General features: G+C 36.0%; 1 protein-coding gene and 1 pseudogene across 7 annotated transcripts in view; one reads left to right on the forward strand and one right to left on the reverse strand.

Moving 5' to 3' along the window:
- IMMP2L (inner mitochondrial membrane peptidase subunit 2) overlaps positions 1 to 18,426 on the forward strand; it is a 995,917-nt gene that overhangs the window by 404,918 nt on the left and 572,573 nt on the right. The window lies entirely within an intron of this gene.
- Positions 13,554 to 14,375, reverse strand: LOC119534230 (annotated as a pseudogene).

Consider the following 18,426-nt stretch of genomic DNA (forward strand, 5'->3'; position numbering starts at 1 on the left):
ATTTCATTTTTTTCATTAAGAAAGGTGGGTTACATGAAAGCATCAATGTCTTTCAATCATAATAATTGATGTAGAGGCCTCTCAGGCCTCTGGGACCACAGGAGCAAAATTTCTTCATTCCTTCTATTCCCCATAATTGTTTTATTTTAATCGAAACTTCTCGTTTTAAGGCATGGGATCCTATAATGCCTTAATCAGAGAATGATCACAATAAAATACACATGAGAATTGTCTCCTTTCATTTGAGTAGCGTACTGTAGCTCATGGCGTATAGAGATTATTCGCTAGAGCTCTCTCCCTGTTGCTTCTTGAGGGCAGTTTTCTCTCAACAATACAATACCTAGTCATCTAATCACAATACGTAGTCATTGTGATTAGAGTTCCTGACTGATATTAGTAGGAAGTGCATATCTGTTAAATTTGCTGGTGAAGGACATCTACCAGGCTCCTACTGGAGTCTCTTCAGAATTGTTCATCAAAGTCTTTTCTACTGTATTCATACCTGCCCACCCTGCTTTGTGAATTTTATGGTGCTATATAAATAGAAGTTGGATGGTATAGTTATTACTATGATTTGTACTGGTACAGTAATGTTAGCCATACTTGCATGTGAGAAACTTTTATCAGAATAATTTTTTAAGGTCTGTCTTTACATGAGGTTAGCCAGTTGGGATGAGGTCCTTGGCTCAAAGTACCTTATTGAGTAGGAAATATCCATACTGAACAAGGAAAGATTATTACACAGGATTAATAGCTATGTAATAAGCCAGTGTGAGTGGTGGCAAGAGTTTCCCTTTTGGGTGGTTGTCAGTGTCTTAGTTTGTTAGGACTACTATAACAAATTACACAGACTGTTTGACTTAACAGGAATTTACTGTCTCAGTTTTGGAGGCTGGGAAGTCAGCAGGCCATGCTTTCTCTGAGGTCTGTAGTGTTCTGGTGGCAGCTCAGGCTCTGTCTCGGTCATGGCACGCTGTCTCCTTTGGTCACTTCTGGCTTCTCCTCCTCCTTTTCAGTTGTCTGTCTGTCTAGATTTCCTTTCCTTATGAGGATTAGAGTCATACTGGATTACAACCCATCCTGATTCAATTTGCATCATCTAAATAGGATCCTCAAAGATCTCAGTTACAAATGAGCTCACACCCCAGGACCTGGGGTTAGGATTTGAACATGTCTTTGTGTGAGACATGGTTCAATCTATCACAGCCAGTAACACCGGGTTTGTCAGCTGGCCACTCTCTGGGCTTCTTCCCATTCTGCACAGGTACCTGACTGTCATTTCCACTGGGAAACCACACGTAGCTCCTTGTAGGACAAAACTGTTCTTCCCTCAGAGGGCAGGATTCAGCTACAATAGGCATGGCCCATCAGTGAACATCATAAATTGACCTTAGTCATGTAGAATGTAACCTTTATTTAAACTTTTATTAAAGTAGCAACAGAGAACTTAATCCACGCAGTGACTAAGGCTGAGGACAAGGGAAACGTGGGAACAAGAATGGTGGAAACTGGAAGGGAGTACGAGAATTGACTTCTACTTTTCTTCTCCAGAGATACCCTGCTGGGCAGATCCTAACTCTTCCTACTAAAGTTTCTTCTTATCCTCCAGGTCCCAAATCAGCCTGGCTGCTTCCTTCTGGTAGTTATACTCCTTCACCTTTGTATATTACTTTTATATTTCCTTTTGGAAGCAGTATTACCAATACAAATGTAAACCTTATTCGGACTTGGTAACATGGTGAAGTGGTTAAGGCCTCATTCTGAACAGAGATTTCCTGGAATTGATTCCCAGATTGCAACTTACTACATAAAGTGATTTTGGCCAGATGATTCAGTTGCTTCCTCTGAAAGTAACACTTGTGGGCCTTGCAAAATGAATTAAGTGATAGAATAATTGTAAAGTATTTAAACTTTGCTTATGTTAGGTTCTTTATAAGTGTTTGCTATGATGATGATGATTACTAAAAATATAACCTTGACTAAAGTCTACAGCTCTCTCTTCCGTCTTGTGCTGAGTACAGCTTTCATTCATTAATCCATTGATTCACTCAGGAAATATTTATTAAGAGCATACTATATGCTAGGCATAGTATTCTTATCTGTCCCATTCTTAATGGGCTTTGAACTGTAAGTAAGGCTAGAACTTATTAAAACATAGCAGTTTGAATTCGAACCCCAGGGCTGTGTTCGAAATATAAGGACTGTGGCTTTTAGCTATATATTTTTAAAGGTTAGGTGTGTAACTTGAGCTTGGGCATTATTGCCCTGAATGTCTGAATATTCTTGCTAACTGTCAGGATTACACCCAGCTGGTCCTAATGGCAGAATTTCCCCCTTGTTAATGCAGTTACTCTGCTTCCTGAGTCCCACTGATAGAAGGGTTATGACCCCCTTGAAAAAGACAAGGAAATACCTAATTTCCTTTGGACCTTGTGCTGTTGAAACAACTGTACCTTCCCATTGCTTCTCCTGCATCACTTCGTGCCACACGCTGCCTACCTGTGATGTTCCTCTCTGGCTAAGGAGCCTCCTTTTCCTTTTCCTTTGGATTTAATGAGGTCTGGAGACACTGTTAATGTTTACTTGTATTTTACCCATACTTGTTTGCATTTCTGTTCCTTGTCTAAAGGGACTATTCATTCAGGAAAAAAAGAACCTAGTCATAGATCTACTCCCAGAACTAATTATAATTAGACTAATTTACACTGTTTTGGGAAGACAGGAAGGTATTAAAATAGAAAAATGAGAAATGTTTCAGGAAATTGCAGGGGGTGGATTTTCAAAAGACAGATGTGGCCACTTCCCAGTGTTGCCTCAGCCTGACCCTATCCTGATACATGGATCTCAGAGGTTCTTGAAGAACTGGGCAGTAAGAGCTATTCTTAGGTTGTATATTGAAATTGATTTCCTCATCAACCTGCTTACAAGAGTTGAGATAGCATCGTAGATACTTAAAATGTGGGAGAATGATATTCAGGTAATACTGAGAGAAAAAGAAGAACAAAGAAGCCAGGCAAGTAGGCACGAGGGAGTGAGTAGTCCCATAGATGTAACTCCCATTTGTGACAACCACATGAAGCATATACATTGACATCACTGTTTGTCTGCCTGTCTGTTATGGTTTCTTTGCATCATGAACTCCTTTGATGGGAATCTACTGTAGCCTACACATTTCTTTTCAGAATAAACTTTTAAATGCATAAAATAAAATATATAGGTTACAAATGAAACCAGTTATGTTGAATGCATTCACCAAAATATTAAAAAATTTGTGATGTTCTATATATATGCTTTTTCACCATGTACTTAAAGTGTTAAATAGTGTGATCTAAACTTAGGTCCGAAAATGACCATAATTTCAGAGAAGTATTGAGAGTAAAGAATATTTCAAGCTACATAAAACATTGGAAATGTTATATAAAAATAAATAAGATTTCTATTGGTGACCATGTGACAGGAGCTGCTAAAATGACTGTGGTTTTTTGCCTGCATTCATAATAGAAAGAAATGCTAACTTTTTGGTAGAGGTTAGCAAAAATAATGTATTTTTTTCCAGCCAAGTTTACAGTTACCCTCATATATATGGGTGGGTGGCTGGGTGGTGTGTGTATATTCCTTATGATAGGACTTAGAATAAAGTGTATTTTCCTACCATCAAAAAGTTGAGCAAGCTAATCACCCATGTCTGTTTGTACTTCTCATATTATTTGATCTGAAACACTTATAGCTATTAAAATAGAGATAAGTCTTGAATCAACAAAGTGGCCGGACAGTAATACCAAGGATGTGATGAACAATATGCTATAATCTCCTTGCTATTCCTTTAATAAAGTATATAGAAATTTAAATTTTCTGTTTTTGTTCTAACCTATAAAAATACTCTTAAAGAGTTCTGGTAGTTACTGTTTGCTTACATATATTGATCTTAATATTTTGTTTTGTTTAATTCATTGGCTCTTTTAAAAGTAAATCCTTGGATATAGTATCTCTAGAATCTGTAGTTTTTTATTTCACTGTCTCTTTCAGTTCTTCAGTTCTCATTCCTTTTGACATCCAGACTTATTTCTCCCTGTATCTTTTATTTCCAGTTGCTAAATGCAATGAACAAAGTCAGACATAGTCAGAAGGAAAAGGCCTGTGAGTAAGGGGTGATTGCTTTTATGTATTAACTGTGCCTATGGAAGTTCTCATTAACGCGCACAGCATGGGGAATTTTTGCAGCTACCACACAGAGCTCAAAAGAAAACAACTGCAAAGCAGGCTTGATTGTTTATGTCTCAGTATTTTTATTTGAAGCTTTAAAGGACATTAACACAACTTCTTGGGACAGGTGGGATGCCATATGGCACAGGGACTGGACCACAGCCATAGCTTTAGAGATTTATTGAAGCTTCTCCTTCTAGTGGGAGTGATATGAAGCTCTTGGAATTTTTCCATTCAGTGATGACATTCATGTATAGATGACAATGAAGCTACTTTTATTTTGGAAAAACAAAAACCATCTAGAAAGAGACTTCTTGTTTTAATATATACTTATTAATAGGGCCTGAAAGAGAACATCTTTATTTACAGTGCCTTTATTGGATTCAAAACATATATTTCTATACTTACAGACTTATTAAAATTTCATACAAATACTATTGTGGGATAATTTTGGGGTGGGATGCGACTGGGGGATATAGATACAGTGGTTTGAGTACTCTTAAATCCAAGTTTTATGTGTTCCTAATACTAGAAGATCTAAAACCTGAAAAAAAAAAAAAATCTATGTATAGTCCTGAATGGCATAGCCATTAAGTGTGTGGGGCACTTTGGAGGTAATGCTGGAAATCACACCGTTGCTTTTCTGCCATCAGCACAGCCAGCCTTCCTCACTGCAGTGTTTTTATGCCAACGTTGAGACAGGGTGGGAAGAACTGCCTTTTGGGTGCTGCTTGCCACAAGGGCTCCTAAATGGTCTCTGTGGCAGTAGTGAGACCAGGAGCTCTAGAGAAGAAGGCAAGGGAAATTATTTTAAATTCTTGAGAGAATGAATGGGTTGTGCCCTTCTTCCATAGAATACAGAGAAATACTCTATTTGTAATTATGTCGCTGGCTTCAAATTATCAATTTATATGTGTGGAGCACGTTGCTACAATGGTGCATCACGGGAACCCAGGTTCAGGGCACAACAAAAACTTTCAGCAAATGATGCTTTTATTACTTGCACAGCTTAAGTGTCCAGAAATGGCAGATAATCTCTTTGTCACTTACACAGTACAGGTTGTCCAGAGGAGCAGGGGAAGTCCCATCAGGGCTGGTCTCCCAGGGTGGCTAAAACTGATCTTGGTTAGGGTCGGTAGATGGCAGCTCTGCACACCCCACTTCACATCAGAGAAGAGATACAAATCTATACAGTTTGAGGGTGGTTTTTATTGGGGGGTAGCAGGGTGGGAGGCTGCCACTGAGAATTACTGTTCTGATGAGCATCTGGAGCTGCTTGCTCCTGGTTTGGTTAAGGTCTGGCAGGATCTTTTTATTAGACTTAACATCTCTCCCAGGATGTAGAATGGCACATGGTAGGAAAGCATATGGGAGGAGTAGCGGAAGTGTGTGTTTGTCACTTCCTCAGAGAAGGAGGTGGGGTTAGGTGAGGTTTTAGCCTTGGCCACTTAACAGGTGTCTGTGACTTCCCTAACAATATGTACTTTGGAATCTATGCATAATTCATTCGTACAATATAACTTTTGTAAATAGCCTTTGAGGCAGTATGTAGAAATCGGTGCCACAAATAATTTTAAGAGTAGAGAATGTAGAACATTTGCTTATTGATTCATTTCTACTATACTAGTTTTTCCCCTATTTGTCTTTGATTCTTAAGGCAGAATCATAATTTCTCTCAGGAAGACCCCAGAGTATGCTTTGATTCTTCATGGATGCCAATGCATCTGTAATAAGTAGTGAAACATAATATGGAAAAAAAGTCTTACATTGAATATAAAATATAGTAACTACCATTTATGGGCACTTTATATTTCCATAAATGAGCTAGACATCTTATATTTCCCCTATTATTGTGAAAATAATGCAAACTAGGTGTTATAATTTCCATTTTATAAATGTAGAAAATAAGAGCAAGAGATAAGTAACTTCCCCAACTTCTCATATACATACCTATTAAATGGCAATCTGAGTTTTAAAAGCACAGAGTTCATGTGATTTCCATTATGCCTGAAATTCTGTCTTGTGTTTCATGGCAAATATTTCCTAGGGATTTGCAGTTTCTTTATGCAGATGTTTTGCCCCTTCAATTTAAAGGACCAGGATGAACTACAAATAAGCCCTATGAAAAGAACTGCCCATTTGGGGGGAAAAAAAAATCTCATAAATAAGAGGAGACATGCTAATGAGAAACCATACACAATGTAGCTGTCTAGGAAAGTGCCAACCCAACTTCTGGCTCTGAGTCTGAGAATAAACCTTCTGCCTGTCCCAGTTAAGCTCCGAATGCATATGCAGTTATTTCCTTTTATAACTCTCCATGGACACAGCTTGCAATATCAGATCTAAAATGATACAAGTGTCTTCAAGTAAAATGAAGGTGAGGAAGCTATGGCCTAAATTTAAACTCTTTTTTTAAAAACTGGTTTCCTTACTGTGCTTGCCAATTTCCATAATTAGTCAGAGGTAATTACGTATCTTAATTAATTTGATCTTTATGGAATTTCAGCATATTTTGTTTTGTAATCAGAACTAAATTTGAGTATATGACTGATATTCTTATAAAGCTTATCTTTAGCATACATCAAATGTTTTACTTCCCTTCCAGGATGGAGATATTTTATTGGCATAATTATGACATGCATTTCATAAAAACACAATGTTTATGGATTATTGCAGGCATAACTCATTTTATTGTGCTTAGCTTTATTTTGCTTCACAGATGTTGCATTTTTTAAAAATTGAAGGTTTGTGGCAATCCTGTGTTGAGAAACTCGATTGGCACCATTTTTCCAACAACATGTGCTTGCTTCATGTCTTTGTCACATTTTGGTAATTCTTGAAGTATTTCAAACTTTTTCATTATTATTACATCTGTGACAGTGATCTGTGATCTGTGATGTTTGATGTTATTATTGAAATTGTTTGGGGGCACACAAACTGCACCTATGTAGGATAGCCAACTTAATAGATAAATGTTGTGTATGTTCTGTTTGCTCCACCAACCAGCTGTTCCCCATCTCTCTCCCTTTCTTCAGCCTTCCCTATTCCTTGAGACACAACAGTATTGAAATTGAAATTAGGCCAATTAAGAACCCTACAATGGCCTGTAAGTGTTGCTGGTATGGAGAAAGTTTTGGTGGTCTAAATAGAAGATCAAACCTGCCACAACTTTCCCATAAATCAAAGCTAAACCAGAGCAAGGCCCTAACTCTTCAATTCTGTGAAGGCTGAGAGAGGTGAAGAAACTGAAGAAGAAAAGTTTGAAGCTAACAGAGGTTAGTTCATGAGGTTTAAGGAAAGTAGTCATCTCTATAACATCAAAGTGCAAGGTGAAGCAGCAAGTGCTGATACAAGCTGCAGCAATTTATCCAGAGGATCTATCTAAGATAATTGATGAAGGTGGCTATAGTAAACAAGAGATTTTCAAAGTAGATGAAACAGTCTTCTACTGAAGAAGATGCTATCTAGTACCTTCATATCTAGAGAGAACAATGCCTGACTTCAAAGCTTCCAAGGACAGACGGTCTCTCTTGTAGGGGCTAATGCAGCTGGTGACTTGAAGTTGAAGCCAGTGCTCATATACCATTTCAAAAATCCTAGGTCCCTTAAGAATTATGGTAAATCTCCTCCTCCTGTATTCTGGAAACGGAACAAGAAAGCCTGGATGACTACACATCTGTTTACAATGTGGTTCTCTGAATATTTTAAGCCCACTGTTGAGACCTGCTCTTAAAAAAAGATTCCTTTCTAAATATGACTGTTTATTGACAATGCACTTCATCACGAAAGTTCTCTGACCGGGATGTACTGTGAGATTAATGTTTTCATGCCTACTAACATAACATCCATTCTGTAGCCCTTGGATCAAGGAGAAATTTTGACTTTCAAGTCTTATTATTGAAGAAATATATTTCATAAAGCTGTAGCTTCCATAGATAAATATTACATAAACTGAGTTGATAAAACAGCAGCAGGGTTTGAGAAGATTGACTCCAATTGTAAAAGAAATTCTACTCAAGGTAGAATGCCATCAAACAGCATCACATTCTACAGAAAGAATCAATTGATATGGCATATTTCATTGTTGTCATATTTAAAGCAATTGCCACCCCAACCTACAGCAACCAGCCCCCAGATCAGTTAGCAGCCATTAACATCAAGGCAAGACTGTCTACCAGCAAAAAGATTATGACCCACTGAAGGCTCAGATGATGCTTAGCATTTTTAAAAAAATAAAGTTTTTTAATTAAGGCGGGCACATTTTTTTTAAAAGATGTGATGCTATTAGACTACAGTATAGTATAAGTGTAACTTTTATATGTATTGGGAAACTAAAAAATTCACGACTCACTTTATTGCTATATTTATTTTGTTGCATCTGGAACTGAACCTGTGATATCTCCAAGATATGCCTGTACTTATTTGAAACATCAAATCTCTGTCTTCAGGCAGTTTGGGGTTAAGCAGAACATAATAGCTTTTCTTTATTTTGATTGATTGATTTGATGTCGATGTAGCTGCAAAATAAACATGTCTTAAACACTTTATATGAATGATACTTCAAATTTTGGGCATAAAATATCTGTTAATATAAAAGTTTATGCAATCTAGTAAGGAATCAATTTAAGAGAAAGCTGCCGACTGGTGTCTGTAAGTTTTAGCATTCAAGTCATAGTTCAAATGAAGGTTGAGTTGATTAGCAAATTGCTGAACTCCAAATTTCAATTTACCTAAGCACTTGAGAGAATCCAAACTATCTGGAAACTAGTCTGAGTTCCCTGACTTTCTTTTCTGTGACTCTGCTTGTAAGCCTTTTGGATGCATCTGTAGGATTAGGTCTTTTCTTTCCTATTTGCAACTAAATCCTTTCTTGAAATCATGACTGCCCTAGATTCATACCACACTCCATCCCCCTGCCCCCCACCCCATCCTTTAGCAGTGTTCTCTGAGGAACATCTATTAATTTTCTTAAGCCTATTTTTTTATCCTCTTGGGACACTTTAAGGTCTGCTTTTAAATTTTCATTTTAAAAACTTATCTTCCTTTTTTCCATCTTTAGCTGATAAATAAACTGACAGACCCTATCTTGAGTCCCTGCTGACTACTCTTTTGACTTTTTGAAAAAGTCTGAGGATTTCTTTGAATGGAATGCATCATGGAGGTTGGGAGGACTGGGCTAAGAGGCATCCTGGCTTCTCTGAAATTTTATTCCTTTGAGTAACTTCCTTAATTATAATGGGACAAAGAAGCAATGATAGTTAAATACCCGGTAGAAGTAAAAACTAGTAAGCAAATAATGGATTTCATTCCATTAGTTCTTTTAGCCTCGGGTAGGCAGGATTACCATCCCAGTGTTCCATTGCGCACTGACCACTTGAGTCCTGAAAACATAAAATTGATGGACAGTTAAACAGGATCGACTACACTTAAAATGGGACTAGGAAGGAAAAAATAAAATTCTGCATTTTGTATATCAATGCTCATTCCCTTATCTGGCACTTAGTGGAGAGAAATTCAAAATTCCCTCTTTGTTCTTTTATTAAATTTTATTTTTTGCTTATTTTTAAGCTTATTTATTTTTATTGATGTAAGTAATGGTTGTGTATATTTTGAAATGCTTATTTTTAATGCTTGTGGAGCCAAAGAATTTTATTCAATACTTCTTCTATACGTAAGCAAAGTTGGAGCATATCTAACGTGACAGATTAGCTAGCTATGAAATTTATAGCTATTGGTTTTAGCCATAAGTAGTAATCTGTATTGTGGAAGCAATGGTAAGAAGCCCTTAGTATTGTATATTCTTGTGTTAGTTTTCATCACAGAATTTGAAAACATTGTTATTGTTTGTGACATGCAACTAGATTAAATAATGTTGGTCACTTGTTTAGGATTATAGGAAACCTTTGCATTTATCTCAGTACCCACCTTCAAAACTGGAAAGGCTAACAGTGTGTCTTAGGGCAACAGAGCCTTCCTTTATGCCCCTATTGATTCATCTGGTTTTGGACTCATTGTCTCAGCTGGGGGTGCCCATAAGTGTTAGCTCCTCCATATCTTCTTTGTAAACCATTACCTATTTCAGCATTTCAGGGTGCACAAATACAGGATTTATTCACTTATTAAATCTATTTATTGAGCATATATGCTATGTCAGGCATTATTCAGAGCATTGGGTATACAATGAACAAGATAGGCACGGTACCTGTTTAAGGAGCTTGCATTCTATTAAACATAAGAAAATATCAGAATAGCAATAAATGTGACACAAATATAGGACTATTCATTATAGTTTATATTATAATATGTGGCTAGAGGTAGTAATATCCATTCCTACTTTGGAAAACCACATGTAGATAGTGCTTTATTTATTGGCCAGCCAACCACAGCAGAGGAAATTGGGCTTAGTGACCTTAACACGTTCTCACTCTATGTGTGTTAAACATCTGCACAAATTATTTACTGGCATCAAAAAATTGTATGGTAATAAGGACAGCAGACAATGTATACCACTAATTACATTTAAATATGTCTACATATGGAGATAATGATAAGATAACATAGTAATAACATTATCATATTTGTTAATTATAAAAACTAAATATCCTTTTTCTAATCATCAGCTAAACACCATGAATGTATGTTAGTTTAATAAGCTGGGTTCAACTTTGAGCAATAATTTTTTTTATCCTAGAAACACCATAGAAACCTAATATACAGTTTGTAATTTTTTTCTTTATTTATAAAATCAAGCTCATATCCCGCATAGAGTAGCCAAAATGGAAAAAAGTAGAGGCTTTGTCAATATGTCTACATAAATGGGTTGAAAATAATTAGACAGTACATTCATTTCAGTAAAATTTTATTATTTGGTTCTGTGAATCAGGGGAAAGATACTTTGGTTCTTGACCGATGTAGATGCCTCCTAGCTAATTGGAAGTAGTAATGTGAGAAGAAGTTAACATAATCAGTCATGTACTATTTTCCAGTCATGGTATTAGATGCTTTTTTAAGTTACTTGTTAATTCTCCCTATTTTTACAGTAAAAGAAAATGAAGACCTGGGAATATTTATACATGGAATGGGAAAGCTAGCATTTGACTTCCTGCCCTCTGACTCCAAGGAGCATGCGGGCTTTTCCCTCTGTAACATGCAGCCTTCAACCCACAATTCCTGTCATGGTTGACGTACTCCATGTCAGTGAAAGAAATTTCACATGTACTTAGCCTTCAGGGAAAATTTTAGGGCAAAGGCTGATCTAGATAAACTCGTGAGTCGTCTCCAAAGGCCATTAAAAATTTGGTTTTAGTTTACTTCACTGAGTAAAGGATCTGCTTTACCCTTCTGAGTAAAGGATCTTTAGGATCTGCTAAGGACATAGCAAAATTCACAGATCTTTACCTTTTAAATTTGGAGATGTGAAAATGAAAGATGATAATAAATAACAGAGAAGGCCAAAGAAAAGAGAACAAATTTTCATACAGTACAACTGGAAACACAATACTTAAGTGAAGTTTCTGTTGTGCTGAAAAACTTTTCCTGTCCATTTTGTTACGAATTTCTCATGTAGTACTTCTCAAAATTCGACATTTTTTCCTACCATTTTTTTCATCCACATTCACCAGTAAACTTAAGGGTTGGTAGTCATGAAATGAAGTACAGATTCAGGGAAAAAAGAATTGTGTGACTAAAGGAAAAGATATTAAGGTGATGTAGAGTCTCCTTTTCTTTCTAATTTTCACTGTGTTTTAAAAATAAACTAGATTAAAAGTTGGTCTATATTTGAAAAAAGATCATTGAAAAACCATTGATAATTATGCCGTAATGATAATTAATAAGAGAATCAGCACCATGGAAAATTCATTTTTGTTCATACTTTAAATGGAGTTTTCATTTTACATTATTTTTAAAAGGCTTATTTTAATTTTCATGAGTTAATAAGAGGTGGAATTTAGATGTCTTTGTGTTGATTTACATTTGAGAGGAGATTTATGATAGGCTGTCGATTTAACAAATGATAGCACTATGTCTAAGATAAGTTTTCCAAACCCTTTGGTTCATATGAATTTCATATATGTATATATGAATGGATATATGTGTATATATAATTATATATTTAATACTTAAAAATGAATGAAAGCAGTGTCAACATTATGGGGTAGAGGAATGAAACTGGTTGATGTTCTTGGAAAGACTGGTACCTCTGGGTTTCAGGGCTTATTGGTGTGGGAACAATCTGGAGGCTTTAAGTTTCTGAAGAAATAAACTTGGTAAGAAACTTTGATTGTAATAAGGCCAATATATTGCTTTTATTGACTTGTTTAGAAATGTATTTCCTGATATAAAATTTAATTCTACTTTTCATTAAAGAAAAATTATATTGCTTATACTTAAAAACTTTTCCTTTATTTAAATTATTGTTTACTTTTATTTTTAAAGCTCTACAGTGCATTTCATTTTGCATTTCTTCAGATAATTAACAATATTTTGACTCATGTGATTTCTAATGGAATATATGCTTTTTTGCATTAACAGTTTTTAGATTCTTCTTGACAATAAACCATGAACAGTCTACATATATCCCCCCTCACATTATATTCCTACTTGACAATATATGTATTGTATGATTTAAGAATTAAAGTAAAATCTAACCCAACTTAAGTGACCTTACAATCTAGGTGGCAGGAAAAGAAATCCTTGTAAAAGGGTTTTGGAATAACTGTAAGGTAATTTATTTCAGATGCCTCAAATTAAAAATGTAACAAATAAATTCTTGGAATAATTCAGTGATGAACATAATGTCAAAGATGGGTTAGTGGACAGTGCTTTATTGTACCATTGTCATCCCTTTTGTGTTAATCAGCAATTTTTTTGGTCATTTGTTTCTCAGATAAATTTTGCTTTGGTATACAATTTTGCCATTTTTCTCTGAAGTCAAGAGAGCTTTTTTGGACAATTATTTTTTAAGGTAAAATTTTCCTTTTCTAGATTGTTACTTAGTTTTTGGCATACCACTCTTCTTTGGACATATTTCTCTCAAGATATATCTTGATCAAGATATTTCATATTTCTCTCAGATATTTTTCATATCTGTTTGGTTTATTTTATTTTATATTCTTTATTAGCAATATATTATTATTATTAATAATGCATTATATCTGTGTAGTGTTTATAGTTTTCAAAATATTATCACCCAGCATTATACTGAATGAAAGAAACCAAACTCAAAGTCTTATTTACTGTATACTTCCATTTATAGGCCATTCTGGGAAAGGCAAAATTATGGGAACAGAACACAAATTTATAGGAGATAACAACTAATTTTTTATTTTATTTTATAAAATAAATAAATTTACTAATTTATTAATATTTGATTGCATCCTCTGATCAAACATATCAGATTGACTTAGTTCAGTTTTAAAGTCACTTTTACTTTGTCTCTAGAAATAAACAACTGCACAGAAGTCTCAGCTACTTTCCAATATAGTTATGTTGCAGGCAAAATGCAAGGGAGACTGACCTTCTCTACCATGTTTCTTTGGGAGATCCACAGTGAATTTGTGCAGGACTTTTCTTATGTTTTCTTGGAGTGTGCCAAAAAGTGCACCACTACCATCTATTACAATGAAGCCAAACTTGCAATCATCTGAGCGTAACACTGTAAGAACCTCTGTATGGAATTTTCTGACACAATTCAGTGATGTATTAATTGGTTTGAAAGGCTCAAAGTCAGTGTTGACTTTCTTTCCCTTTCCTTCTTCCATTACAGTTGTTCCACAGTAAACAATCAGACCATTTGGAGTTAACTTTATTATAGAGTTTGAGTCTTTGTTGTACAGATGTAATGACTTCCGGGACTGAAAGGACTTAATGTTAGATGCAGTTCCAAACTCGTTTTTTAACATTTTTACCACTCATGAAATCCGTTCTTTGGGAGGAATTGTCAAGGAAGTCATGCTTGTGCCAATTCCAGAGGTCAAGAAGGCAGGAGTTGGCCACTGCTTGGTTCCCCTCATGCAGCCGTGTGGTACGGGGTGGCCATCCTGAGGGGTCCGGGAACCAGGAGGACACTGGGGTGCTGGATGCGGTGCTTACCCATGGGCCACTTCCAAGCTCTTATTGAGCTTCTTGATCTTCCAAATCTCCATGCTCCTGTTGGCAGCACTGGGGTCTTCCACGATCTTCCCTCATCTTCCATAAGGCCCAGTACTGGGCAACAGCGGCTGCTTCTCCCCTGCAGTGGCTCTGACGTGGGATACCGGCACCCCTCTCCAGGCAACTGCATGTGGTGCAGTCCACTCACATGGGGCCTGTGACATCTAGCTTACAGTTTTGAGGCCGAGAAAATGTACAAATCAAGACATCATCAGGTGATGCTTCCCAAAGACTGGCTGCTGGTGGTCCTTGGTTTCTCTGCCACACAGCAAAGCACATGGTAGGATGTGTTGGTTTTTTCCTTCTCTTCAGGGTTTCATTGATTTCACCTTCTTGCTTTTGTGACCTTCTCTTTTGTCTCTCTGCTGTCTTTCCCTTTTGCATCAGTTTTTAATTTTGTTGTTAATACTTAAATTTCTATTGATGTAGAAAGTTATTTTAGAAACCTCTTTTAAAAAATAATTTTCTAAAATGTTATCTGTCAAGAAAATACAATATCTGACACATATGCTTGTATTTTATTGAAAGAGAGAAGTATTCTAAGTTTTTAGGAGCCATTGTCTAATTATGTTAAATTCTGTAAAAGAAAATTCAAGTTATTAAAAACCTTTCTTTGACTGCAACATTTTTGTAGTTAATGCTCCGAGAGAGAAAGCTGTACTTCTAGGTGATAAGAATCTCCTGGGGCTTTTATGGCCTAAACTCTCAGTTGTTCTTTGCTGGAATTCTTATTGACTTCATGTATTGTTCATTTGTCTATAGCATGTGGTGTAGTAACAGCTCCCCCCCCCCAGCAGGTTATATTTTCATTTATGCTGTAACAGAAAACAGTAGTTCTATTGCTTACATAGGTTATTGGCTCAGTAGTTTTTCTAACATTTTACGATGTGTTTTCTATCATTTTGTCAATTCCAAGTTGATTTTAATTAATTTAATGGTATGTTGCCCTTTAAAAATACTTTTATAATGTGACATATGCAACCCCCCATTGAAGAAATGTTGACAGATTAGCACTTGCATTTTAGTGTGTTCCAATTTATAGATTAAACTCAATATTGAATCCAATATCTTTGATAAATAAAGCTACTAAATTTCCTTTCTTCTTTCTCCCCAAAACTTGAAGTTGAACGGATTCTGCTTAGGAAACAGCACCTTAATGCCTATGGTATTACTAAAGTTTGTTACATTTCATACCGTTTAGAAACAGCTTTAGCAAGTGACACATATACTTTATTTTCAAAATGTAGTCTCAAAAAGACATATGCCCACAATATCATATAAATTCTTCTGGACATACATTCCTTTTTTGATTGAAACTCATACTGTTTTCTGTTAAGCCGGACAAGAAATTCCAAATGTCTGTGTCCTTGTTTCTTTTCCTACCCCTAATGTCACTTTATTACTTGGTCCTTTTTTTTTTTTTAGTTTATCCTTTATTTAATATATTTTAGTTATATTTTATATGGTTTTAGTATATGCTACCTGAAATATTTTTTTTGAAAGCAACAGTGTTATAATTGAAAAGAGAAATTCTTCATGCTACTTCTTGGTCAGAAGGCATCCTACGACATGGCCTAAGCAAAGCCAGGTCTGATCAGAATGCACGTAAATTCCCTACATCAGGATTTTATTCTTTCTCTGCCCCACCCCTGATTCTTTTACTCTTAACATTATGAATATAGTCTTTAAACATCTCACTTTATGTGATATATTTTTCATAAATGTTCAATTGACCATGTTCTCTTTTGAGATAGAGGAGTTGAAATTGGGAAATAGAAGCCAGAAAGCCTGAAAGGATTTATGCTCTGCAGGTTGTCCTTTAAGGGTTTCATCTCCCTTGCTGGGCTTTAAAGGCAAATATTTAAATAGCTGTTGTGGTATTTATAAAATTATGAGGTTTAAGTATTATTTCCCTTGAGATCAGTGATTCCCAACATTGGTTTTATGCTACACCAATGAGTTTCTAATCATTTTAAGGTGGTACAATACTGAGAAGGTCTCCTGGGAAAATTGATTCATGCTAATTTTAAATATAAAGGTATGTCATATGGCACTTTCTTTTTCTCTGTCTCTCTCTCTCTTGCATGCATTTCGCTCCCCCCACCCCCAACCCATAACCCCTACCCCCTGGGAGAGGATTGTAGAAGCACTCATGAAGTAAATTGGTTGAAATCATTGCTTTACACTTAGGGCAGTTGAGATTTTTATACTGTTTTCCAAAGGCAAAAATGGACCAAGGAAATAAAATCAAGTACACAATCAGGACTATCTTCTTACTCTCTGAGCAACTGGCACTATTCAGAAATAACTTGATTATAAGATAAAAATACTGTCTTCTTACATATATGATCCTTTATACCAAGCTTCATGTTTACTATTCTAAGAAACTCTCCAAGTCCAGGGAATAAAATGAAGCCAACAGCTAGTGAGATGATGATAGGAAACCTTTGAGCTGGTTATTTAGACCTACCAGTAAATATGTAGGTTTGTAGGATCATAATTTCTGGAGCTATCATATCCATCAGATCATATTCTTTACGTCTCTGCATCCATATCCAGTGCTATCAATTTCTTCTGGAATTAACTGCCATAGGCTTGACTTCTTAAGGGTATTTGCCTAAATCGTTGTGTCATGAGTACTTCTTCTGGTTCAGCCTTCTTTTAAACAACTGTATTTCTGGTCTTTATGTTCCTGCCAGTTGCTTTGGGCTTTTGTCCCCCTGCGTGATCATCTGAAGTAACCACAGAAGCATGTAGCTCTGTTCTTTAAATTGGCCTCTATATCTTTGCTGCTGCACATACTGATTCCCTATTTTGGAGGCTGCCTTTATTTTTTAATTTTTTGCTTCCTTAACATTTTTTTTTTGTTTGTTAGAGAAGTTGTGTGCCTGTGCTGGTTTGAATCTGTTATGTACCCCATAAAAGACTATGTTCTTTTAAACTACTCTTGTGGGGGCAGACCTGTTATGGGTGGGAGCTTTTGATTATTTTGTTTGCATGGAGATATGACCTCGCCCATTTCATGTTGGTCTTCATTAGTTTACTGGAGTCCTTAAGAGAGTTCAGGGAGAGAGATGATTAGACAGAAATGCCCCAGGAGAAACAAGCAGATAGCAGAGAGAAGTTAAGAGAGGAAACGTACAGAGACATTTGGAGACAGTTGTTGAAATCAGAACCAAGAGAGAAGTTAAGAGATGAAATCCAGAGTTGGCCCCAAAGAAGCTAAGAGAGGACCCCCAGACACTTAGAGAGAAATGCTTGGGAGAAACAAGCAATGACTCACAGGAGCTGAGAGAAAGAAACTAAGACAGAAGCCCAGAGACATTTTGAAGAAAGCAACAGAAACCAGAATCTAACCCCAGGAGGGCCCCAGCAGACTCCAGCCATGTGCCTTCCCATGTGACAGAGGAACCCCAGATGCCACTGGCCTTTTTTCAGAGAAGGTATCATCCTGTTGATGCCTTAATTTGGACATTTTCATGGCCTTAGAACTTTAAATTTGTGAACTAATAAACTCCCATTGTAAAAGCTGATCCATTTCTGATGTATTGCATTTCTGGCAGCTTTAGCAAACCGAAATACTGCCCCACCACAAACAGCTTGCATTGGTGTGGAACAATTGTTACAATTGATGATAATATTTTTTTTGTAACTGTACTTTTTTTTTAACAGTGATTAACCTTTATTACAATTGATGAAAGATTATTAAAATAGTACTATTTACTACTGTCCATAGTTTACATTAAGTGTATTTTTCCCATATACTAGCCTATTATTGACACCTTGTATTAGTGTTGTGTATTTGCTATAATCCATGACAGAACATTCTTATACCTTGTACTATTAACTATAGTCCAGTGTCTAAAATAGGGTTCATACAGTCCTATGTTTTATCTTTTTTGTTTTAGTAACACATATGCCCTAAAATTGCCCCTTTTAACCACAGTCACCTATATAAACTGGGTGCTGTTAATCACATTCACCATATTGTGCCATCAATACCATCATCCATTTCCAAGCCTTTACAATCAACCCAAACAAAAATTATGTACAAATCAAGCATCAACTCCC

This window comes from Choloepus didactylus, chromosome 5 (assembly GCF_015220235.1).
Source record: "Choloepus didactylus isolate mChoDid1 chromosome 5, mChoDid1.pri, whole genome shotgun sequence".
In the NCBI taxonomy this organism is placed as follows: Eukaryota; Metazoa; Chordata; class Mammalia; order Pilosa; family Megalonychidae; genus Choloepus; species Choloepus didactylus.